The following is a 24,978-nucleotide window of genomic DNA, read 5'->3' as shown; positions in this document are numbered from 1 at the left end:
CTTAACACGCTTCGAGACAGGGCTGATCGCCTCTGTGTTCTTGTTTCTGACCTCCACAAGAAAGTGCATACGACTCCAACTGGCAGACAGTCTACTACTTAAAAATCTGATTGTTTTCAGCTTATTGAAATCTAGCCCCACCAGGGTCCACTGCATTGGACCCAGGTCCTTGCCCACCGGGACTTCATGGTCTGTTCCAAGACATTCACATCTGTGTAGAGCCCCATTCCCAGACCAAGGACTACTTCCTTCCCTAACATGGTGTGCCAGGCATTATTCCCACCATCGAAGTGGCACTGAACACAGTGTTCTTTGCATCTTAGCTCTTTTGATTCAATTCTTTCTCCTCTAGACTATGAGTCCCTAGAGGCTGAGAGATTTGTCTTTTCTCCTTTTGGTGCCCAGCACCTCTCATAACCTTCCCGCATTGCAAGTACTCAAAGAATGTTCATAAGGACGACGCCTTTCAGAGATTCCCACAACGGGTAGAGTCAGAGTGTCACAGGGTCGGGCTCAGCAGGGGGACAGCATGCACATGGAAATGCTTGTCATTATGGATAATTAATACCTTTCTGCCAAGCCTACCTGTATTAGAGGCTGTCATCTCGGCCCCCCTTGGATTTCTCAAAAGCCGGTCATCTGTGCTCAGAACCTCTCTCGCCTGTGCGAATGTACTCAGGCAACAGGGCAAGGCGCGCGGTGGAGCGGGGGGGCAGTGGTGCGTCAGTGTTACGGTGCGTCTTTGCCAAAGAAATAATCTTCATTTACTTAAACAGTGCTTAGAAAAGTGCAATGCAGACAGCAGGCAGCTGCACTTACAGGATGGAATCTTAAAGGATCAAATTAAAATGTTCATAAGGGCAGTCAACCTCTACAGCTTTCTGAAGAGCTCTCTGTGGGTGGAGTCTGTCCTGGATGCCCTCTGCTGAACACATAGGACATGGCCCGAACCCCGGGACAGAGCGCCAAACGCTGGAATGGCTCAGGATTAGGGCTGCCTAGTTTGGGTCCAGGGCTATAGGAAGGACTGATCTACATCCTGAAAGGAGAAGCATAGACCAATGTGCAGAAAGAGAGAAAAAACATAGAAGAGAATCTATAGCACCAAATAGCATAGACACCATAGTGTCAAATACTGAAAATGCTCGGAGTATATTCTTAAAAACACTCAATTTGTGTTAACTTATCACCCACCGACACCCCTAAAGTCCTTTAGTGAGGAACTTGCCTATATTGAAAGTTAAATTTTCCGAGGGAGAGCCATACATTTCAAATATTGTAGATCTACAAACATTTTCAATGAAATCCAGTGAAAACATATCATTTGAGACAACAGATATTTTCCACATTTTTCCTTTGTTCCTCTTGGATACTTTTCTAACTTGTGTTTGGTTTCATCATTTTTAGGACCAGAAACATTATCAATGGGACAGCTAGAGCACCAGCCCAACAGAACACTCCGAAACAAGCAACAGAAGCACACTGTTTGGGCTGCAGATCCTTTTTTTGCTTTTCCATATGTTGGTCTACATGGAGCTAGTGATAAGGCAGAGTGTCTGTCACCCCGACAGTTAGTCTGGAGGCTCTTGTAGGGAAAAAAAAAGCAACACAACACATTGGTTGGAAATGGAAATGGACGTTTGGATGAAATGTTTTGTAGGTAAGGGGCTTGCTTTCCAACTAGTCTGCAAAATCCTTGAGACAGAGCCATGTACCTATCATCCATAATGCATGGTTTATTTTTAGTATACATTTACATACAAAGTTGACGCTAAGTCCTCGATGAACACTTCTTTCCAAAAAAAGTTTACTGGCTCTTGCGGAGACACAATCTCCATTTAAACGGCATCCGTCATGCCTTGCCTTGGTGGCTGGCCATGCATGTTAAAGATAGCTTCTTCTACCCAGTGTGAAAAAGGAGTCCCACCCTCGAAAACCAAGGGCAACTTAACAACGCTTCATCCTGTATCATGTCTGGCCAAAGCTCCACTTCCTTTTATCCCTTTCGTTTTATGATCATCAGATAAATGATATCAACAGCTCCGTTTAATTTTCAATGTTATATATTAAAAGCAGATAAACATTGAAGACAGACACATTTTTGAGGACATGCTGTAATTTAAGATTCATAGAGGGTAACACGGATGGAAGAGGTAAAGGAAATGGGAACTTGAAAGGAAATCTGCAAGAAATCTGTCCTCCTGAAGTGATGGTAATAATTAACGAGGAGATGAGTTATCGTCGGTCTGTTGCCACGACCTGCTGAGTTCAGTTGTACAGTAGGTGTGGAGTAGGCTTAGAAATTCCATTCCCATTTGTAGAAGTCCTTTCTAGGCTTACCATGGACCAACACATAAGAGATCTAGAGGATCCTAGGACCACATCAGAAATTCAACACCAAAACTTCTCGTGGACAGGTCAGAGAATTCTGGGCCAGCCTGAGTACACACTGTCCCTCTCAGGGTGAGATCTTTACCTGGACGACATCCATGCCTGTTTTGATCTTGAGACTGATTTTCTGGAGCTGAGTCGGAACAAACCAGCCTCCAGGGTTTGAGCAAAATAGGGAGAAATGTTTCATATAATCATGCTTCATCTTGGCCATTTAAAATAACCTTTTGAGTTGTTGAGCCAATGTTTAGAGAAATGGATGGGATGGGCTACCTAAGGTTTAGTATTTGAAAAAAATGTTACAAAATCGATGCACTGAATACAGCTAAGTATTCAGATTTCTGGGGTGGCTTTTTAAAACTTTACAATAGCCCAGAATTTGGTCTTAAGTTAGAACAAGAAAGCCACCTAGGAACAGTATTTCTTTTAAATTACTGCACACTATGAGATTACTTGGGGGGCAGATGAAGGTGGAAATAATAGAGTTCAAAATATTGTATTTCAAGAACAAGAAATAGTGTTTAGCAGGCCTTTTGAACATTTTGAACATGTCTAAAAGCAAAAAAACAGAGCCTAGCCTAAATATTAAACATTAGGGGAAGATTATTTGCTCAGATCTCTGTTTTATGCTGCACAAAGAAATAATAAACAAGGGTGCTGGATTTGCTACACAGAGTGCATTCTGCTTTATGAAGCTAGATGCAAATATGGGGTGGTAATCATCAGTGTTTATCATTTTACAGTCATGATATGGTCTACAGCTTGGAGGCAAACTGCCTTAGAAAAATGGGCCTCTCCAGCTTCGGCAGTTGCCCCCGGAGGAAGCACAGGACCAGACCAGGCCTCCTCCTTGAGCTTTACAGTCAGAGCATCAATAACCAAGTGTCCAATAGTGGAAAGGCCCCCGGAGCAAGCTCATCATGGCTTGGGCAGTGTGAACCCTCATCATTTTGGTGATGCTGCTTTGAGCGAGACTTGCCACATGCTGCCAATGTTTCATTTCCAGCGGATCTGCTGTGACTCATTTGAACTGACCAGGGACAACAGTCAGCTCCTGAATGCAAGCATCTCAAAACAGTCATTGAAATGGGGCCCTCAAGGGCTAGAAATCCTTCTGGTTTCACCTCTTCCTGGCTGATGGTAGTGGTTGGATAGTGTGGAAGGTAAGATAACGCCGAGGAAACTGGGAGCTGGTTTAGTTAATACTGCTTTTTCCCTCTGCAATTCTGGAACAAAGCCTTTTCTTCTGGGCCAAACAAACCATAACTATAACAACTGCTGTTAATTGAGCACTCTACTAAATACTTTATCATGCAGCTTCCAATCTAAACATTACAGAGACCCTGTGTAGTAAGTATTTAACAAATAAACAGTGGCACAGAGAGGTTAAGTAATCTACCTGAGGTCACACAGCTAAAGAATAAAACCCAAGCCTTAATAAGTCAAAAGCTATTAACAACCACACTATAGATGGTTTTCATGAGCCATACTGATGTTAGCGCCCAAATTCTTGACTCTCAAATTTATCCTCTTATCCTACTTCTGCTTGTCTATCATCACAACCCTTCTTTCCTATACACAATTTTTATCTCATTATTCTGTTAAATGATCTTTTTAAATTAAATGTGTTTTGCTTTCAGGATTATTCTTGGTGTCTTGGTTAGACAATATCATCGACCTGGTCTATGGGAAACTGACAGAAGAGTGTTCAGCAGGCAGAGGCCAACGTCCTGTTCCCAGGAGCCCATCTACAATTATGCATTCTAATTTTGAATTTTTTTTTTCAAAATGACACCCCTAATTCTATCCCAGACCCCCAAAAACCCAGATCCATCTTCACTATGGAAAACAAGCTGTTTGAAAGTTGCAGACAGGCAGACCGTAGTGGGAGGAAAATAGAACCCAGTGCCTCAGAAGTTCAAAGCCAAACACAGAGGAAAAGAGTGCAGAAGACAAGACTGAAGTGGAAGTCAGAAAGCACTGCAAGTCTAAGAGTAAAAGAAGAGAAAACTAGCTAGGACAAAGAATAAGTGCAACAGAAATGGTCCATGTTGCAGATTAACGACTAATGAAAAGAATAAAGTGAGATTCATTCATTATACCTTCAACAAATACGCACTGAGGACCTGCTATCTTTCTAGAACTGCTTACAACAGTGAAAAAAGAAAAAAAAAAAGAGCAACCTGTTTGTCTTCTTTGTGAAGTGCACAGATTTTAGGGAGTAAGACAGATATGGACCCATAACTATAAAGTTTGAAGAGAGTTTTAAGGCTCTGCAAAGTGCTTTAGAATCTGAGAACTGAGGGCTACTAAATGTTGTCTAGCAAAGATTACAGGGATAAGTGATAAAAACACTGCATGGAAAATGCACCAAAGAAAAAGAAAGATCTTAATAATGCCCTTTCTCTCCTTGTGCTCAGACCAGCCTAGTTTATTCAGAAGTTTATTGAGTTTCCTCCATACTTGACTGTTCTGTTTTTATAACCATTTTCTGCCGACTACTCTGAGGTCTGTTTAGGGATCATATCCCATGATAATTCAGAAAGGAAGATGATAGTGTGTCTGTGTATTTTTTTTTTTTTTTGCCATTGAAATGTGACATATTTGGGTGCCCAATAAGCAAACACAGATGTGAATGAAGCTAAATAACGGAAGGAAGTAATGACGGAAAACTGAAAGTGAAAAGGCCAGGCAGCAGATTTCACAAATGATTTGAACCCCGAAGGTCAGAGCGTATCAACCCTATGGTTGGGCTCCCACACAAATATCATATTACAGGAAATTTATACCGGAGAAGAATTAAAAGTGCACTAAAGGGTAGCCACGATCAAAAAGTCTTGGTATGGAGCAGGCTTAGTAACTAAGCTCTATGGAAAGAGACCACTGCGTGGCATAAAGTGGTGTCCTGAGCCTCAGAAGAACTACAGTTACATGGCTGGAAAAAAGGAGAGATGTAAGACCAAAAACTCAATGAATGAACTATAGAAGCATTGGGACCAATCTGGTTCCATGTGGAGTAATTTGGGAAGTGATTACCAAAGTCAGCAGGAGATGCTGTACATGTGCGAACACTAGAGAACTGGGCTGATGCTGAGACTCCAAAGTGCATGGCTGTAGTGAGTACCAACGGTGAGAAAGGAAAGAGAGCGCTCCTCTGTCTCCACTGCTTCCAGAATGCCTTCTTCTATTTTGGATAGTGAAGAAGAGGCTGTATCCAGGGCTGTTAGCAACATGACCAACTCTTCAGGGCTAATGAAAAATGTCCCCGATTGACAAACAGCTATGAAAGCCAGAAAGTAAAAGGGGGGCACAGAACGTGAGCCAGAGCATCCCCTCTCATAAGATCAAGAAATTTACAATGAAATCAACAGAAATATCTGGCCACTTAGCAAACACTCCTTCTCCTAGGCTATGAAAGGAAGAATTTTTCTACGGTATAGTTAAGAGAATTGCATACAAGTCCTAGAAACCCCTGCTCATTTACTGACTGTTGCCATTACCCACCTCGGCTTCTGTCCCCTGTATAACTTGTCTGGCTACTTGGGTAATGGTCGGGGAGCCCTTCCCAGCAGCTGTCTGTCGGGGAATCCTCAGTATTCCCTCCCTGGACCACAGGAATGGGTGCTTCCGCACAACCACCCTGGGTGATTGGATGACGTTTCTCAGTGTGAAACTCTGTCTCACCACCCTTTCATTCATTCTCTCGCCAAATACGGTTGACACGCTGTCTGCATACCATGTACGTATTTAGAGATACACATAGTGAATGGTATTAAGGAGAAACTGTTGGTTGACACCAACTGAGGAGTTAGGCAGATCTGCAAAAGATGGCCTCTCCCCGCCGTCACCCCAGCACCAGGGGCTTTCTGATTATCTCGAGGACTGTTCAATGACTCTTCAAACAAAAACTTGTTTTCAGTTTTAAAATGTGCTCATACCTGACTGCCTTTTAAGGGCGGGTGTAGGTGAGGCCGTAAACGAATATTTCAGGGCTTTCCAAACTTGCACGTGGCTTAAGTGGAGGCCAATTCTCATCACGGTCTTAGTGGCTTTGTTTCTAACTGCGCCAGGCTGGCTGGTTACCATAACTCTGGTCCTGACAGGTGGATATGGGGTCAAACCCCAGGGCTGGAAGTTTGATTAGAGTACGGCCAAAGGAGTGTATAAAAAGAAGCAGCATCAATGTATGTCATAATAAAAAATATTATGTTGTGGTTTTTTAATCATTCTAAATAAACATTTACTTTCTAATTTTGTATTTGTACTTCTGTTTTGTTTTCAAAATACTTGCCCACCTTAATTGTGTCTGAACCTGGACCTGCCTCTGGCGGACGGACACAAATTCCTCTTTCTTGGTTCTGCTGCTCTCTAGCTATGAAAAGTCATCTATTTATTGCTGTTGTTATAATGATAATGATTATAATAATAATAATTTTACTTAATGTTTCCTTACAGCATGCATAAGAATATCTTCAAGGCATGGCAATAGTTATCTATTGAAAAGTACTTGGCATGTTAAAAATAGTATATTATTTAAGGCATGATTTAAAAAGCCACTAGCCCTCCTTACTTCAGTTTAGAACTGCACCTACTGCTTCAGCCTCAGAGGTTGCCTTTGGGACTTGTTGTTTGGCTCTGGAATTCTTGGTTATTTTTTAATGTATTTAAGCCCTGACTCACTACCTAATCCCAAATGCCTTCAAATGAATATTGAATTAATTACTTCCTTATAGATATCTTTAGACCTCACCAAAACACTGTATATAAGTGCTTAATAAATATTAGTGGAGTTGTTCAATTGGCTTGATTTCTAAGATTTTGCACCCTAATCAACCATTCACCCATCCATTCATCCATCCACCCATCCATCCATCCATCCATCCATCCATCAGCTGCTGTGGCTGAAGTAGGCTGGAGGACCCAGAGCCCAGTTTGTCTGGCTTCCTCTTGGCATCATTGGAGGCTTACAGCTCTGGATGGGAGTGGGTGATGTGTGCAGATGGCTATCCCCAGAACATCACTCTCCCAGGTGCCATGCCAGGTGCCTCTCCTCCAAAAGCTGTTGTGGGAAAGGCCAAGCAGCAAAGAGACAAATCATAATAACCTTGCCTGAAGGAGCTAAGGGAAGCTACGCAGAGGGGATCTCTTTTGAGGTAGGCCTTGAAGAACAAGGGGACATTCCAGCAGGCATAAAAAGTAAGGAGCACTCCTAGGACAGGCATCAGCACCCACAAAGGCACGGAGATAAGAAAGCATATGCCAGTGAAGAAGAGGGGGGTCCTCTGTGGCCCTGACACCGTCCACATGGAGACGGAGCGTAGGCAGCGGCACAGTGAGAGCGTTGACTCTGTCCTAAATTTTGTTCTTTATTCTAAACTCAACGAGCAGCCACTGAAGTTTTTAAACAGGGTGACGTGATCAGCCTTGCATCTCAAAAACAATATAGAAACACCCCATGGAGTCTGAGCTTCCAGAACTGGAATCTTATATCCAGATTCCTAAACGGTTTGTCACTTGGTGTATGATGACAATGGATTTCTTTGGGATGATTCACAGAAGCCACCATCACAGATTCAGCCCCTCTGATGGTAATGGACTGTAATCTGAAATGGGAAGCTTCTATAGTATCGTGGAAAGAGAAAGAAAGCATATTTGAAATACAACTCCCTTATCTTAAAAGTCTTCAAAAAAGTAAGAATTCTGGGACTATCATATTTGCTCTCTTTCTCTAACTGCATTTCTTCTAAACAATTTTCTGAGATTTCTCCACTGATTAAAGTTAGGATTTCACTGCGGGAATCCTTGAGTTTTAGCCAAACATAGATTACTCTTTGGATAATACTGTGCACAGTAAGATGGAATATGCCTACTTTTGTGTATCTAAAAATGATTAAGAAGTTCTGTCCTGAATGTGAAAACCAGAATGAAATGATACACATTGGGCACAAAGCGAAGAAGTAAAGTACCACCCGGAAGGCAAAAAATATGGGTTCCCCATAGGCATATCTGCAGTTCTATCAAAAATATGATAAGGCAAAAGAGCTGCTTGCATTAAGACCCACGTCTCTGAATTCTCCAGAATGCAGCCACCAGTCAAGTGTGGGGAGACCCAGCACTTTCTTGGGCAGATCCTCAGTTTAGAATGGCGTCCCCAAAGAGCAGAAATGTTAATTATTAACCTCGATGTGGAGCCCCACATTAAGAGTTCATATTTGTAAATGCTTTTCAATCCTCAGATAAGCTGTTTTCTCTACCAGCGCTCCCTCAGTAACTCCAAAACGTTTTTCTTTTTTCGTTTTTCTTTTCTTTTTTTTTTTTTTTCCAGTTGAGACCTGGGGTGGGAGTTGTGTTTGAGGAGGAAGAGAGTTAGAGAGGTCCTCTCTACCTGGGAAAATGCTAATTTCTGTTTTTTAAGAAAATAGGCTAAAAAAAGGCTCAAGGGAGTGTAGGACATCAAAGAACTCTTTTAAAACAACTTTTTCGATGATTTAAATGAAAATGAGGCAGACATATATGGATTAAATTTTCCCTTTAAAGCAGCCTGAGGTTTAAAGATTAAGGGGAAGAGAGACGGAGGTAAAATGTATTGGGGGTTTGTTATCAGAGTTTCAACTAACCTGAAACCAAGTGCATTAACCCGTGATGTGGCCGCGCGCGTCCCGACACGCACGGCCACGCTGCGGAAGCACGCATGCGCGCACACGGGCGCCACGTGCCCGCGAAGCGGTCCCTGCACAGCTGATTTATGCAGCTTGCCAGCAGAGAAGTAGGCCACGCCAGCCTTGAAAGCACCTTAGTTTGGTTGTTTTTACTCATGAAGGACATGTTGTCCTGTAATTATTCTGTCATTTCTTAAAAGGTGAAATGCTTAACAGGTTCGTGCTGTATGTGTTGCTGTGAGTGTCCTTGTCAGAGCACGTCTGTGCGAGCTGGAATCCCCTTTCCACAGCTCCTTTATGAGGAACAAAGAGGAACTGGACATTTTAAAATGTGTTGAAGAATCTAGAGAAAAGAATATTAGTTGGGGAGGACATAGATAAGATACAGAAAAATCGCAAACAACATTCCTGTTTCCTCTTTGGGCTCTCAAAACACCGACAAAATACTTTTCGTCGTTAGCTCTTTTCTTTTTCTTCCTCTCTCCGTCAACAAACAAGTATAATTCTGTATCTGTATGTGATAACAGAATAGGGTAGGGCAAAAATAGCTAATGTTTAACTCAGAGACAAAATGAAAAACATACAACTCCAACCAGTGTAAATGTTAGTTATGTTTTAATACTTAGGAAAGTCCAAAGGAGATGCTGGCATTGATCAGGTTAGTTATTTGTTCTCTTTATTACTGATAAAACTTCCCAGGTTAGTGAATCGAGAAAGAAAAGTCTTCGAGCCTCAAATAATCAGGAATTTTACCATTTCAAAGATCAAATGCAATAGGAATGCAGCTTTTTTTTTTTTTTTCCATATCAAAATTAATCTTTCAGTTTGAAAGATCTTACTGTGAAATGTTATAGGGCATTTCTGGGCCAAGTCAGGATGAACAGTTAGCAGGCTTATCATCAGCTTAAGAATGATGTTTTAATTTCATGAATTGTGAAATGACTTGCCTTCCCTAAGTCCACAGGAAAGTCCGATCAATAGGTGAGATGTCTGTGCAAGATACAGCTTTGTAGGAATATGAAAGCAGAAGTCTAACCTTTGTGCATGATATAGTCAGGTACTTTCTGGTGAATTCTCAAGAGTAAGCCTCTTCTAAAGGTTCTGAACCCACGGTCATTAAACACAGCTACTCATTCACTCAGACCAGCCCGCAGCAACACAAGCACTGGTGACCCTGTGAGCGGCCTGCCCTCTGCCAGGGCATTTGAGTAGTCAGGCTCCCCTTCTCAGCCTCTAACCTCTGTGCTATTGCTCAGAAATCCCTTTTAACTCGAGCTTTTGAAAATGTGACCTGAAACCATCGTGGAAGTCAAAGCTGAGACAGCTGGGGCGTGATGGCTCACAGCTACAGTGCTGTTTATGTTTGGAGTCCTTTCAGATTGTCCATGGCATCAACTTTGCTGGTTAGTGTTCTTGCCAAACCGATTGTTACCTGTTTTAGATATTACCCTTGAATGGATGCATAGTGACTGCTGTCTGGAAATCCCCACGTCAACGTCACTACCACTGCCACCGACTTGGTTCAGGCCTTTGTCGTATTTCACAAAGACTACGGCAGTAGGTCCTGAAATGGCATGAGATCAGTTGGGTTCACCGCAGGATACAGACACGCAGACCAGGCAGGCAAGGCTGCCCACTAGGGCTTTATTATGATGATAGGTTTAGAACCTTCAAGAAAAAAACAAAAATAGATTTAGTGAAGACAGATACAAAGAGGAGTTTGGGTTCAAGAAAGATAGGCCGATGTCAGAGGAAAGAGGGGATTCTGAAGACGAAAGCACGCACATACTTAGTGTCCTCCGGCCAGCCTCTTAGCCTTCTGTCTGAGTCCCAGGTGGCTGTAGAGAAAAAAACAAAAATTAATTTCATTTCAGTCTCGGCAGAGCATTGGAAGGATAGCATTTGGCAACATTGATTTTAGCATCTTCTGCAACCAAGGGAAGAGGAGACTTTGCAGAGACCTCAGCTCCATATGTAGTGTTGGTGGGGTGCCAGTGGGTGGCCACAGGAACAGCAGCCTTTGGCCCTTAACTGTGTATTAGCCACAACACAGCCCTTTGGACATTGACAGCCATGAGGTACATGACCTCAGAGAGCCAGTGTTCTCATACATCCATTCCCTGATTCCAACCAGTATTATAATCTAATGTTATTGTTCATGTTATCTAATATACTGTTATTATCTACTATATTACAAGAACTAGGGGTTCCGGATACAGCAGTTTAAAAAAAATCTACTTTTTCTGACCATTAAGTTCAGTGAGAGATATATTTTCCCATCCCAGTTGGGTATACACACATACACATGTACACACAGCTCCACGTGTACTGAAACACAGTGTCGTGAAACAGTGCGAATCCTTGCCATACAAGACACTCGGATGTTTTCCACACCCAACCAATATGTTCTATTAGATTGTATCCTATATTCTTTTATTTGAAAAATAGGATAGTTAGTCCTGCTAAATTGTTGTATGGACCACAAATGGATTCTGACCCACAGTATGAACAACACTTTTCTTATAGGAATTACAACTGTTAATATTTATTAAGCATTTACTGTGTGTTAGGTACTGTTCCAAGTACTTTACATATAGTGCTTTATTTAGCCCTCATAGCTTGACTGCATTCGCTCAGCTAGTAAGTGGGGGAGGCAGAATTCAGTCCCAGGCACTCTTCCTTCAGATTCTGCACACTTAAACGGGGAGGAAAGAAACAGTGAATGATACAGCATAACCGAAGGGACTGGACCTTGGAGGAGACGACTGTGAGGACTCTTAGATCTATTTAGGAAAAAAAAAATAGTGGGAGTGGTTTGTGAATAGTCAGAGAAATAATGCCTTGTGACTGTTACTGCAAAGCTATTTTTACTTTCAGGCTGTTACGGCCCAGAAAGTGCTGTCTCACTTCATCTCTGCTTCGGTTAGAGTTGAATGTTTTCAAAGCCAATCTGATGTTTTCATCCTCTGACTTCAGAACTTTGAGTGGAGTTCCGGAGACCACTTGATAAAATCCACCAGCCTTGGTATGAGGTGTGTGTCCCTTTCTGCTCTACCCCTGACTACCCAACGGGTAGTCAGCCTCAGTTCCTATCACCCCCACAATGATCGTGGACATGACAGACAGGACTTAGTTCTTGGCAGTCACCAAGCATATCATGGCCTTTCCCGCCTCCGTGCTTTTGTATACGCTCTTGGTTTCCACATATGCTTTCCCTCTTGCCTGGGATTCCCTTCTCATCATTTACTGTGAAGTCAGTTCCTTGATCAGAAGCAATGAGATATAGAATCCCATGACAGTGGATAAAGCATTCTGTTTAGCTACAGATGGTAGTTTTGGCAGAAGCCCTGTGTGCAGGGAAGGCAAATCCATACTCAGAATCAGTGTCCATTCCAGTAAGAGCAAAGCATTGCCTCTTCTGTAATAAAAAGTAGTCCAGTGAACTCAACCAGGTGGCTGGATGCTAACCCTAGAGAATGACATCATATCATGTCAGGGACTCTGTCTCTGATGCTGACATACTGGTCACTTAGCAATGGCTGAAGCCAGGTCAGTGTTGGTGAACAAAAGTCCGAGTTGCTGTGTCCAGATATAACTGCCATCCCTGCCTCCATAGCCACCTGGGTCATGAACCCCTTGGGCAATGATGGGGGTGACTGAGGGAGGAGACTTGCTTGTACCCACAAGATGAGTCATCCTATCCACTTGGTCAATAAAATTCTCTTCTACTGAAGTCACCCTTTGGTGAATATTCACAAGGGACAAAAGTCTACCTACATAGCTCTTCCTTAAATTTTCTTTTCAGCGATTTTCTAGTCATCCTTCTAAGTCTCCAGCCGTCCAACCAAACCACCGGCCACAGCTCGGAAATCTATATAGACTCTTACCTCTTGTCATGTCTCCTTCCAGTGTGTATCCAGGTGTCCTGCTCGAAGGCCTGCTCACTGGTAGGATTTTCCTTCTCCGCTGTCCTTCAAGGATGTCCCAGAAAGGGACTGTCATGCTGCACCGTCCACTTCTGGGTGGTGCCTGAATACTGTGCAGAAATATCTGTAAACTGGGTTAGAGCTTTTTCTTCCTCACCAACTGGTTGTAGGAAACATATACATGTATATATACATGTAATTCAACCTCACTCATAAATAAATTAATACAAGATAGAATAAAAATATCAGGTTTTGAACAGTTGAGCTGGATCTTATGAGGTAGCTGAAGTTGTACATAAATTAAACATTGTGTATCATTAAAACCTTTCCATTTCAAAAAGCACAGTAAATATAGTATCATTTCTCAGTAAGTTCAGCACAGCCAATTTTTCTCCTCTACCACTGGGCTGGATAGTTCCTTTAGTTAAGCATCAGATAATATAGTTATTATTAGACAAGTGGCTAGAAAGCATGCTATAAGAGGTACATACAATAACTTTAAACACCAGAGGAGCAACTTCAGAGGAAGATGCTAACCATGCGAGCAGCATGTGGTAACTGAGACCTTAAAACAGAAGAGCAAATTCACACTTTGATCTCATACTCCAAATAAATACATAAATATCCAAGCAAGCCAATCAGCCATTCCATCCAGGAGAGGAATTACTTTCAAAACCATTTATTAAACTCTATTTCAATGATAAAACCTGTTTATTGAACACCTATCTTCTTCCAGGAACACCCGAGGCTCTGGGGATAAATGGCTGGACAAGCCTTGTTACTGTTGGTATTTTACACCAAAGACAAAACACATATCTCTGCTCTTAAGGGGCTTGCATTCTGAAAGATATAAGGGATAATTATTGGCAGTGTTTACTGAAGCTCATATAAACTTAACTCCCTCTATATATCTATATATAAACATAAATAAATTATATACATCTTTATATATTAATGATAAAAGAGAAACATTACTTATAGCTGAGAATAATAGCATGGAATAACAGCATACAGTGTTTATTGTATGCCAAACAATGAGACACACTGTTTTTATACATATTAGCCACTTAATAGTTATAGAAAACTTATGATTATTATTATCGCCATTAAGCAAATGAGACCATTGAGACTTCAAGAGATCACTTAACCAATGTCCCCAAACTAGTTTAAGATAGAGATGGGATTTCTGTTTGAGTCTAAATCTCAAGTTCTTAGTCATCAAGCAAAGTTCTTACAAGTAGATAGCCAATGAATGCTTCAGTCTCTCCACAGTAAGAACTTTGAGTTGACCCTTTTACCATGGTTATCCATCCACAACTTGCACGGTGTAAACAGTAAAAAGTGCTAGGTTCAAGTACCCACTTCTTTATTGCCTGATTATGTGACCTTGGCAAAGTCTTTTAACCTTGCCCAACCTCAATAACTTATTTGCAAATGGATTACATAGTAAGTAGCTTCTATTATTGGCAACTCTTAGATGTTCAAGTGTTCTACAAATTGAAAAGTTGAATCCAAATGTAAAATGACTGCCATATGCCTTCTTTGCAATGTCACAAGAGGCTAAATGAAAGTTAAAAATAGTGCCAATTTTGGAAATTCTCTGTAGTACTATTTTACCCAAGAATTATTATCGTTCCCACTATAAAATATAAAATCAAAAGAAACCAACTCAAGAAAATCACTAATCCCTGAAAGAATTTTATGGGAGTGTTAGAAAGATCTTTATCTGAAAGGCAAGAGAGTGAGGACCTATACAGATCGGCAGAGTGGTGTCAGCCAAGTCATTCAATATCCTCAAGTCTCAGTTTCCTCCTTCATAAAACTGTGGGGTCAAGTCACCTCCAAGTGCCTTACAGGTTTGACATTCTATCAGTCAAACCTTCAGGATCCTCTGGCTGTGACCACTGCTTTTCACTTTACTCTGACCACACTGGAGAATCTTACAAAATCTTTCACCCAATTGATCTGAATGCATTTTAGCCTCAGAAACTCTAAAGACAGTGTGCGGTTTGCTTTGCTTTTCTGAATTGAATTGACCTCTCAAGCTTTGTGAATCGTATCTTTCACTGACTTCAGTACCTGACTGCTTAATCCCTGGAAATTAATTGAGGGAATTTGAGTTTGAATTTCCCTGGCATTACTGGTGTATGGAAAATCTTGTTACTTAAATCTCACTTTTGTGTGTTACATTGTAATTTTTAAGAGATCATCATAGCAGTCTCCTTTTTCTGTTAACAATCTCTGAAAATCCAAATGGGTTTATTTCTTAAATTGCTAACAACCTTACCCAGTCAGACAAATTATCAAGTATATGGACTACAGTTGAACACAAACTCATTTTATGTGATGAAGACAAGAAAAGTACAAAGATTTCCATTTTGAGAGTAAAACTGCCAGGGTGAATTACTTGAAATGCAGTTCAACATGATGAAATGCCATAAATTATACTGAAAATTGCTTTGTGTAGGTATTCAGCTCTGTATGTTTTTATTGATAAAGCAGCAATTTCCCTTCTATCCCCTCCTTTTTTTTTTTTTTTTTTTTTTCCCATGGGGACCAACAAGTACTTTACCCTGGAAAAGAATCTGACTTCTATTAGCTGACTACAGCATCTGTACAAAAAAACTCCTATTGTCTTACGCTAATTTTAGCAGAATAAAATATCCCCCTCCCCCCGGCCCACCCCCAGGAAGGTCTGCCTGGTACCCTCACCTGCCTTGCATCCTTTTGGTCTCTCCTGTAAGAGCCGCTCAAGAGAGCAAGTCACGCCCCTCAAGTTAAAAGCAGGGACCAAGGTGAAAGGAAAGGATTCTCAGATACAACGTAACAAATGTACTGCTTCATAAAGATGCTTTTCCAAACAAAAGTCTGGCAGAGCTCAGGCATCAGAACAGAAGGTAATACAGAGTTCTACCAGGCTGCGCTCAAAGCTCTCCATGCAGGCTGGATGACGCCCCACACGGTGCCCCCAACTGCGCATGCGTTCTGGCAGTCAGTCTCCTGCTTACGTTCTGCCATTTGATTTTCAGGAACTTGCTAGAGTACACAAAAGTATATATATATATGTATATATTTTAAAAAATCAGGGTTTTAAAGTTCCATATGCTTAGGCAGAGCCTTCGCTCACGAGTGGGCAGCCGCATTCCAAAGAGACCTGTTTGAAAGCTTGGGCAGAACTCTGCCGAGTCAGGGAGGAAAGGGCCTCGTTCCCTTTGCATTAGTCACTCGGTGAAAGATTAATCCTAATGAGCTCCTTTCCACAGGCAGGCACACCCAGGCTTTGCATTACATACCTACGATTTCTCAATATTTAGGCCAAAATGTGTACACTCAGATGCGGAGAGATATCGTGTTTCCAGAAACCATTAACTACGGTATTAACTGTAATAACTTAGTGAGGTTAAGGAATGAGGCCCAGCAGGGGGCTGTGCGGGGTTGCCGGGGAGGCCGTTGTTCAAAGCAGGGTAAAAGAACACGCTGATGGAACGGGGCTTTCAGAAAACAGAGCGAGAGGAAAAAGCCAGTCCCCCATCTTTTTGTCTTACCTGTTCTTCGCTGCCATTCCCTTCCTCGGTGTCTTCGCTCAGTCAGTTTTCAGCAGGCAGTGCTGCTGGCTTAATTGATTCATCAGTTAATGGTAGCCCCTGTGATGGGGTTTGATGTTTTTTACTCAAGAAGTCAGCATGGAGAGAGAACTTCCTGATACCTTTGTCAGACCCTGGGAGAACCATCACCCCAGGATGGCTGCATTTGACCCAAGCAGGTGCCACAGCGTCTGTGCACCACAACACACTTCCATGCCCACCTACCCACCCGCCCACTGCCGGGAGCTGGTGGAGAGGCCTGTTGTGGTGACTGATTTTCTAGGAGTTAAGAGTTTATGCCAAGCCATCCTTATTCTGCTGTGATTCTGAAGTTAAATCTCACTTATATTCTATGACTGCTTTGCCTTATGAAAAGGTTTCTTGAAATCTTATTTTTCTCACCTATCTCTTGGGACTTTCGTGACTATTGAGATTGAGAAGACACCAAGGTAAAGAAACTGGAAGAGACACAAAAATTGACATAAAGTAAAAAGGGCATGTGACGCAGAGAGAAAATAAATCCAGTCAGGGATAGGATTCAATGTGACTTTAAACTTAATGAATTTAAAAATGAATGTTCATTTGATTGAATGCTGTATACAGTCACATATATAGCACAATGCTGGTGGATGTCAACTTTACAAGCAGATCATGAGACATTCCCTTATTTTAAAAGGCTGACATTTTAGTGGGACAGACCAACAATATTTGTTACCATTACTTTTGTCATTTGTGCCAAACTTTGAGTGTAAACTCAAACAAGCTGTGTCACGTTAACCCTCCCTACGGAAGTGATTAAGTACTAGTAGAATTAAAAATTAAGTAACTCTGCCCAAGATCACATAACCACTAAAGAGAGACTCCAGGAATCTTCTAACCTCAGGAATCATGTTCTTTAGGATTATGATTTAGTGGCTGGCCAAGGAGACAATGAATAATAATTTCAGCAGATTGGGAGAAAAAAAGCTAAAAAGAGAGGTAGGAAAAAGTTCTTGGGGAGAACAAAATAAGGAATAATTTAAAAAATTTTTTTTTATTGAGGTATAGTCATTTTACAATGTTGTATCAAATTCCAGTGTAGAGCACAATTTTCCAGTTATACATGAACATACATATATTCATTGTCACATTTTTTTTTTTTTTTTTGCTCTGAGCTACCACAAGATCTTGAAAAGCATTTCAGTGGGAAGTTGCTTGCTGAGCTATGACTGTTTCACTGCCTTCAAGATGTTACCAAGAGTCTAGACTGTCAGCTGAAGTGTTTGGTTGTTGTTTTAGGAACCAAGGTGCCCTCTCACCTTTCTGACTCAGGGTAAAAGCCTCAGGCTCTGTGAACTTAATCCCCAGCATGCTTTGTTTTGCAGGAAGCAGCAGAGTGATAGATGTGTACTCACACCTGAGACGAACAGCCTGTACACTCCAAGAGATACTGAGACCAGGAGAACTTGCAGAAGCAGCAGAAACAGCCAGCTGTATGCACTTAGCCTTCTTTTCTCCATGAGAATGTAAATTTCCTGAGAACTGGATACTCTTTACCTTGTATGTGGGTACAACGCCAGCAACTCAAACAGTTCTCCGCAAATGCTATCAAATAAGTTAATGAGTGTAAACAACTTTAGGGGACTGGGAGAGAGCAGGCTGTTATCAGAGAGCAGAGAGTCTGCCAGGTAACATTAGCTTTTTTTTTTTTTTTTTGGCTTACCATTTGTTCATTTATCTCAGACCTTCCTTCTGCCCTTCTGCTGGATTTGAAGTATATCTTTCAGTCATTTCTACGCTAAGAGTCTACTTAAGATAAACTCAGTTTTTGTTTCATAAGAATATTTCACTTCACCTCCATTCTTCAATGACTGTTACGTAAGCATATGTCATTGTCTGGTTCTGTACTTGACAGTTGACTGTTGACCCCTCCCAGGCCCTACCGCTTGCTTCTTCCTGCTGCACGTCTGGAGAGCTAGTAAGAAAGCCTGCGTGCTCTCCCCTTTAGAGCCAACAGGAAGCTCAAATTGTGCAAATGTGGTCCACATGAGAGAACTTATATCAAATCCAGCCCATAATCACCATAAACCCCAAGCCACTTGCCTCTCCCTGCTCTCAAGCCATGTTTGGACCTGCTAGGGAGCTGGCCCTGCTCTCCCCAGAAAGCCTCACTATGTGAGTAATAAAGCTTTTCCATATCATCTTGGTGTCTGTGCGACATTATTAATTTCAACATCTGACCTAAATCTGGGGAGGCGGCGGATCCGTTCTGTCTTTGAGGAGTGACATGACAATCAGTGCAGCGAGCAGGGTATCCAGGCAGTGCCTTCCGCCACGGGGGTATTCCTTCTCGTGCTAAATGGCACTGCTGTCTGCTGACTAACACGGCCTTTAGTGTGCTGCTGCCTGCCGGCAAGCTTGCACTCTGAACCATGCTTCTTTGTGCTGTATTTGCTGAGTCCTCCTGAACTGAAGTTGAAAGTTTTGATAAGTGGCATCTAAGGACTGGTGTATGGGCTCAGGGTCCTCCGTAAAGTGACACCGGGTTGTGTGCTTAGCACAGATCAAACTGAACGTCTCAGATCGAATTGTCTGTCTTGATTCCAGCATAAGCCATGAGTGATGCTAGGATAAAGGGAAGGACTCTTACCTTGTGACTTTTGGGTTTGTGTCTCCACCTGGATTGGTTCACATCCTATACAGCTCTCAGGGGAAACACTGATGCTCTGTGCAATACACAGACCCACTGGGCGATCATTCACACGCGGGAAGAATACTCACCATGTGGCATGTTGAGGTCCACGCTCCCAAAAGCAGATGTCTCACCAGGTCACCAGGACCCTACAAAATGTCTTTGCCTCTGCTGTTATGTCTCAATCACACACACACACAAAAAAAGTCCCCATAATTAGGGTTACGGGGTAACACCTATGACAACCCTGTGGCACAGCCAACTGTGTAATTCCACTATTACCATGGAGGAGAACCTTAACCCTGATGGTACTAACATGAAAATTGTAAGTATGAGCGTGATGGATGGGACCACCCCAAAGAATAACTACTAACTGCAAAAACAAATAAATACATAAAAAAAGAGAAAACCTGGATATAAAGTAGGTAAGGAAACAAAAAACTGACCCAAAGGTCCATTCATCGACCCAATTGGAAATCCAAATTTACTAAAAGAAATTATACAACAAAAAGCCAAAAGGATGTAATTGTTTTTTGTGTCTCTATAGTACAGGTTCTGAATTTATCTTATAATGTTGACTTTCAGGGCCTTAATCAATATTGGGGCTTGAATTACAGTTCTACCTGGATATTCCACTAAATTTCAACACAACACCACCTGTAGTCTTAGGGGATTTACTGAACATAAAATAAAACGCTACGTGGTATGACGCATCTTCACCACCGGAACTACTGCTTTGCTTAAATCTCCCATGGTTATATCACTCATTGGCCTAAAATTCTCTATAATAGGCACAAATACTCTGACCCAATGATAATAAACTAAAATTAAGTCTTTGGCACTTACAATTGGCTTCATGAAAAGACCTGAGGGACATCCTTACCTCTCTGCCCCTGACTAAAATAGTTAAAATGCTCAATATGAATTAAAATACAGCTTTCAAGGATTGAAATCTATTATGCAAGCCCTGTTTCTAGACAGAGCGATTATCACCATTGTTTTTCTATTTTAAAAAATCCAATTTGGTCTGTTTTTAACCTGGAAAGAATGAATAACACCTTATGATGGATGATTGCAGCTGTAATGCTGTGATCCAAACATTCAATATTATTGGAATTACTGACTCCATATGATCAGTAACTGATAAGCCCTTTTCAGTCATAGCTAAGTCTATTCTGTGCCTATTTCAACAGCCTCTCAGGCAGTTTGCCTTCATCTTCAAAGAGACACAATACACCTTTACCTGGCTAACTAGGCACCCTCCTTTGGTGGTGGCAGAAAGTTCAAACCATGTAAACCTGGGATTGTGCAAGGAAACCCCACACCTCAGCCTCTAACTACACAACCATCGTAAGTCAGTCACCTTTCCCTCCATTCTCAAGCCATTTTCAGAATGGCTCAGGAGTCTGCTTTCTTCATAAAGCCTCATTCTATGATTAATCAAAAATGTTCATACTCTTTTTAATGTGTGTCAGTCATGCTATCTGGGCTAAATTATGTGGGGAGAGCCCATCCATCTCTGCAGGGTAAGTAGAGCAACATGCATTTCTAGCTGATGGCTGTTTGGTTTCAGCATACTGAAAGCATTACTTCACCGCCTTTTGAGTTTCAGTGCTGCTATTGATAATTCTGTTATTATTATAAGTTTATTCTTTCAGCATTTTCCCTTCTCTTTAGCTATTTTCAGAAGCTTTTTAAAAATTGGGTGTTCTGAAATTTCACTGTGGGGTGTCTAAGCGTAGACTGAATTATGTTTATCATAACTACTGGTACTTCCTGAATCTGATAATGCACATTCACATCAATTTTGGAAGAATTTCTCAATTATTATTTCACATTCCATTTCATCATATTGTCTTCTCCATTCCCTCCGTTCTCTTTTCCTGGACCCTTTGGAATACATGTTTGACTTTTTTATTTGATCCTCTGTTTCTTAAACTCTCCTCCATATTATCCTTTTATCTTTCTGTGCTACATTATAAGGATAATTTCCAGAGGTATATATTCCTGTTTCTTAATTCTCTCTTTAGCTAAATCTAATCTTTTGTTTGAATAGATTATAAGTTTTATATTTTCAATGATTATATTTAAAAATGTTTATATGTTCTATTTCCTTCCTTTCAACAGCTGATGTATCATTTTATTATTTTATCATGTTCTCACTGCCTTTTAAAATACTTATTTTAAACACAGTTATTTTACAGTATCTAGATTTCTTATGTGAAGGTAGAATGTCTAATCATATTTCCTCTACGTGATCACGATTGTTTATGATGAATATTTTCCAATGTGGAATTCTTTGTAAATTCTAAATTGTGAGCTCAGTTTGAATAGAAATTTATCTATGAGAATCATATTCAGCATGTTGCAGGCCTATCTGTCCATAAATGTTTTGTGTTTGCTTATACGTAGCATCCCAGCTCTGGTCTATGACGTGTAAATTTATTATTGCGTGGGGTTCTTGCTCATACTAGTAGAATAAATTTGAAAGCACCCCTGCCTAAAGAAAAGCATGAAGTTACAAAGTCTAAGTATGTAATTTTTTTCCTCATTAAAGGTTACATTTATACAGAAAAGCATAAGTGTCATTTTCCTATGCAAGTGGGCAGGATTTTAAAATTTATGCTGTATGGTCATAGATTTATAAATGGGCTCTGAGTTATGATTCTCTCTTACTAGAGTTTCTAGGTGCTGCTGTTCATTTCCTCCACTCCTGGTTGCTGAAGCTGGGACCCCTCCCCCTAGCATCGAAGTGATGCTCCAGCTCACTGCACTGCTGGTCAATTTCCTATCTATTTTTGAACCATGGGTTTTCCCCTGACTTCCTTATGATCTGACCTAGGCATTAAAAAAATGTGTGGTATTCTTTTTTATCTAAAATGTTCTAGATGTTTCATTGCTGTGAGACTTTTCAAGCTATCTAGTCTGTTTAGAAATGGAAGTCCTCAAAAAGCATATCTTCCCTTTGTTCTGTAATATGTGTCCAGTGTGCTTTGAAAATGGACAGCACTGGAACGTCAAACTGCACAGGTGTCGGGGTGCATTTGGAGTAAATAAGGGCGTGGGATTTCTACACATTAGCTTATGCTCTTTATGCCACTAATTTCTCTGACGCAAGATGGAGAGCATCTGTGTTGTGTTGGTATGCATACATTCTTACCCATAAATGCATATTTATTTTTGTACATAAATGTATACATATATAGATGTGGATATTTCACCTTGGAAACCACTGCTTGTCAGCCTCTGATTCTCTTATCCAGCTGTGTTTCTTAATTACTTCTCCTGAGGGTAACACTCACCGTAGTTCCCAAATCAGTCTGGATTCAGAGTAGACAATGCTTATTTTCTCCACAGCCCCAGTGCAATGGCATCGGATCACCCCAGCCCTAACCTCCATGCCCCATGTTTTGTGTGCTGCTAATTAGACTAAGGACTCAATGCTCCTATAACAACTACTGAGCTGCTGAGTTAATGCTTTTCCTCATGTGCTTAAGTTCTTCGGCTGAGTTCTTTATTAGTTTTCTGCACACTGTCTTGAAAATTCCTATTCTGAGATGGCTTAGTTCTGAATCTGAATCTGCTCTGTTTTATTCTGGCCAATATCTTGCCCTGGGCACAGAACACCTGCCCCAGTTGCAGGAATGATGATAGAGGTGCTACAACCATCATCAAACTTCCTGAAGACCTCTCAAGTATAGAGCATCCTGGACTCTTTACCTACATGATTTGCCCATTGACCTGGGGTCCTGGGTCTTCTCTTGGGAAAATGGTATGTTATGTTTTCTAAGTTTTCTATTCCAGCAATGTTCTTTAGACATCACACCTTGCATAGCTCTTCCCTGTTCATGAGAGGTATCATAAATACTTACAACAAGTTTTCAGAAAAGTCATTATCAACTACTTGTAGTGGTTATATATATATATATATATATATATATATATATACATACACACACACACACATATGTATATATTCTCTTCAGTTTATAAACAAAACACATAAATAGAAGATAACTGCCCAAATATTCCTCTGGGCTAATAATTTTGGTATTTATTTGCAAGTTAGCCTTAGCTATTAGTCCTCAAAATAGAGATAAGACCTCCTTTGGCTCTGAATTTTAATTTTTATAACAATATAATAGATCATACTTTCCATGATTGTCCTTATTATGAGCTTTCAATGCCTATTCTTTCACTAATAAACTTAAAGGACCCTGCAAACTCTACAATGAAAATTGGACACGTGAAACCTACAACCTCAAGCACAGATATTCCCAGTATTTTAGTGATAGAACGGAACCTTCACTTCAGTCCTCTAAGAGTGTGGTACAAGGTGAGAAGAAAAGGACGGGTAAGATTAGTGGGCGAGGGACTAGGACCAATTAGAGGAGGAAGATGGTGCCAGCAAGATTTTAAAGAGAATGAGGGGCGAGTGGTGAGAGAGCTGGGAGATGAGGACAAAACTGGGAGGACATGCAGGAGGAGCTATTCAAAGAAAGGGAAGACAGGTCTGCAAAGGAAGGCCTAGAGGGAGAGGGAAACATTTTCAGTTACCGAGACAAAGGAACTGGGCAAGCGCGTCTTAAATGGCAGAAAAAAGCAAAGACCCTGCTGAGAACGGCGGCCCTCTTTGGCGGGGGCACGGTAGGGGGTTGGTCTTTGGAGTTTGAATTTGGTGGAGTCTTCTGGCAAACTTTGATTCAACTGAATCTTGTAAAATTTATTTCTGGAATTTAGAATTGGAAAGTTGGATGTAACAGAATATTTAAGTAAAGAAAAAAAATATGTAAAATATACCAATAGCAAAAATACGAAGACAAGTCTTATATAACTTTTAAAACATTAATCTTATTTTTTCCTCAGGAAATGATTATAATTCCATCCATAACCCTATGACAGATTAATTTGAAATTTAAAAAACCTTCACATGCTCAAATTATTCTTAATAATCTGGAGATAGAATGTGTTTTGCGGGAGTCAGAGATGAAAATATAGAAAAGTATGCCACCAAGTAGAAAACCAGCTGAGGCCTATTTTTTTTTTTGTCTTAATATCTACTGAGCTGCCCACATAAAAGAAACATGTATCTTAACATATTTGTCCTATTCAAACATATTAGTCATAGTCAATGCTTTTTAAAATATCCCCGTAGATACACTTCATAAATGTAATTTAGAAAAACTTTGCTAATTTCCACTTCCCTAATCTGCAAACGCCCAGTTCTCACAAAGAACCCCACAGCCTCACTTCCTTTCTCAGCAGAGATTTAATAGCTGAGAGCTCTATCATGTTCTCATATTACTAAGACTTCATTATTTTCACATGCCACCCTACAGGACACTTACTAATATACTATTAAGTATTATCATAAATAATTAAAATGCAACCACACTCGACAAAATGAAAGAACAAAGTGTATTCTGTGTTGCAGTCAACTTGTGTGTATGTTGGCGAGAGCCAACTGCAGCACATATTTTAAAAATAGAAAATCAATTACCAAGAGCAACCTCCGTGGGACTGCAATGGGCCTCCCTCTCATTAGTGTGAGTTAGTGAGGGCTTTTTCTGGCTCCTACCTGCCAATTAAACCATACAGTCATTATATCATTATCACCGTTACACTGAAAAAAATAATTTGAGCACCAATAAAGCCTTCTTTCTGTGCCAGCCTTTTCCACATAGCCATGCTTTCCATTCTTAGTTGATTTGGCCCTAGCACTTTTGCCCACTCCCGCCCTTGCCCCC

The 24,978-nt window shown here is 40.9% G+C and overlaps 2 long non-coding RNA genes across 3 annotated transcripts in view; both read right to left on the bottom strand.

The window, feature by feature from the left end:
- The window catches only part of LOC123619263 (uncharacterized), a 43,524-nt gene extending 42,849 nt beyond the window's left edge, over positions 1–675 (bottom strand). For both annotated transcript variants that reach the window (XR_006727816.2, XR_012511135.1), the window contains exon 1: positions 586–675. This is a non-coding gene — a long non-coding RNA (uncharacterized LOC123619263). The remainder of the gene's footprint in view (positions 1–585) is intronic.
- A 7,577-nt stretch (positions 676–8,252) lies between these two features.
- Positions 8,253–24,931, bottom strand: LOC123619260 (uncharacterized). The gene is made up of 3 exons (XR_006727810.2): positions 12,938–24,931; positions 10,840–10,888; positions 8,253–10,718 (listed from the first exon to the last, which is right to left on the bottom strand). It is a non-coding gene; the product is annotated as an uncharacterized LOC123619260 (long non-coding RNA).
- Between the last annotated feature and the right edge of the window lie 47 nt (positions 24,932–24,978).

Source organism: Camelus bactrianus, chromosome 13, assembly GCF_048773025.1.
Source record: "Camelus bactrianus isolate YW-2024 breed Bactrian camel chromosome 13, ASM4877302v1, whole genome shotgun sequence".
Classification (NCBI taxonomy): Eukaryota; Metazoa; Chordata; class Mammalia; order Artiodactyla; family Camelidae; genus Camelus; species Camelus bactrianus.
This window is presented reverse-complemented; position numbering and strand designations above follow the sequence as displayed.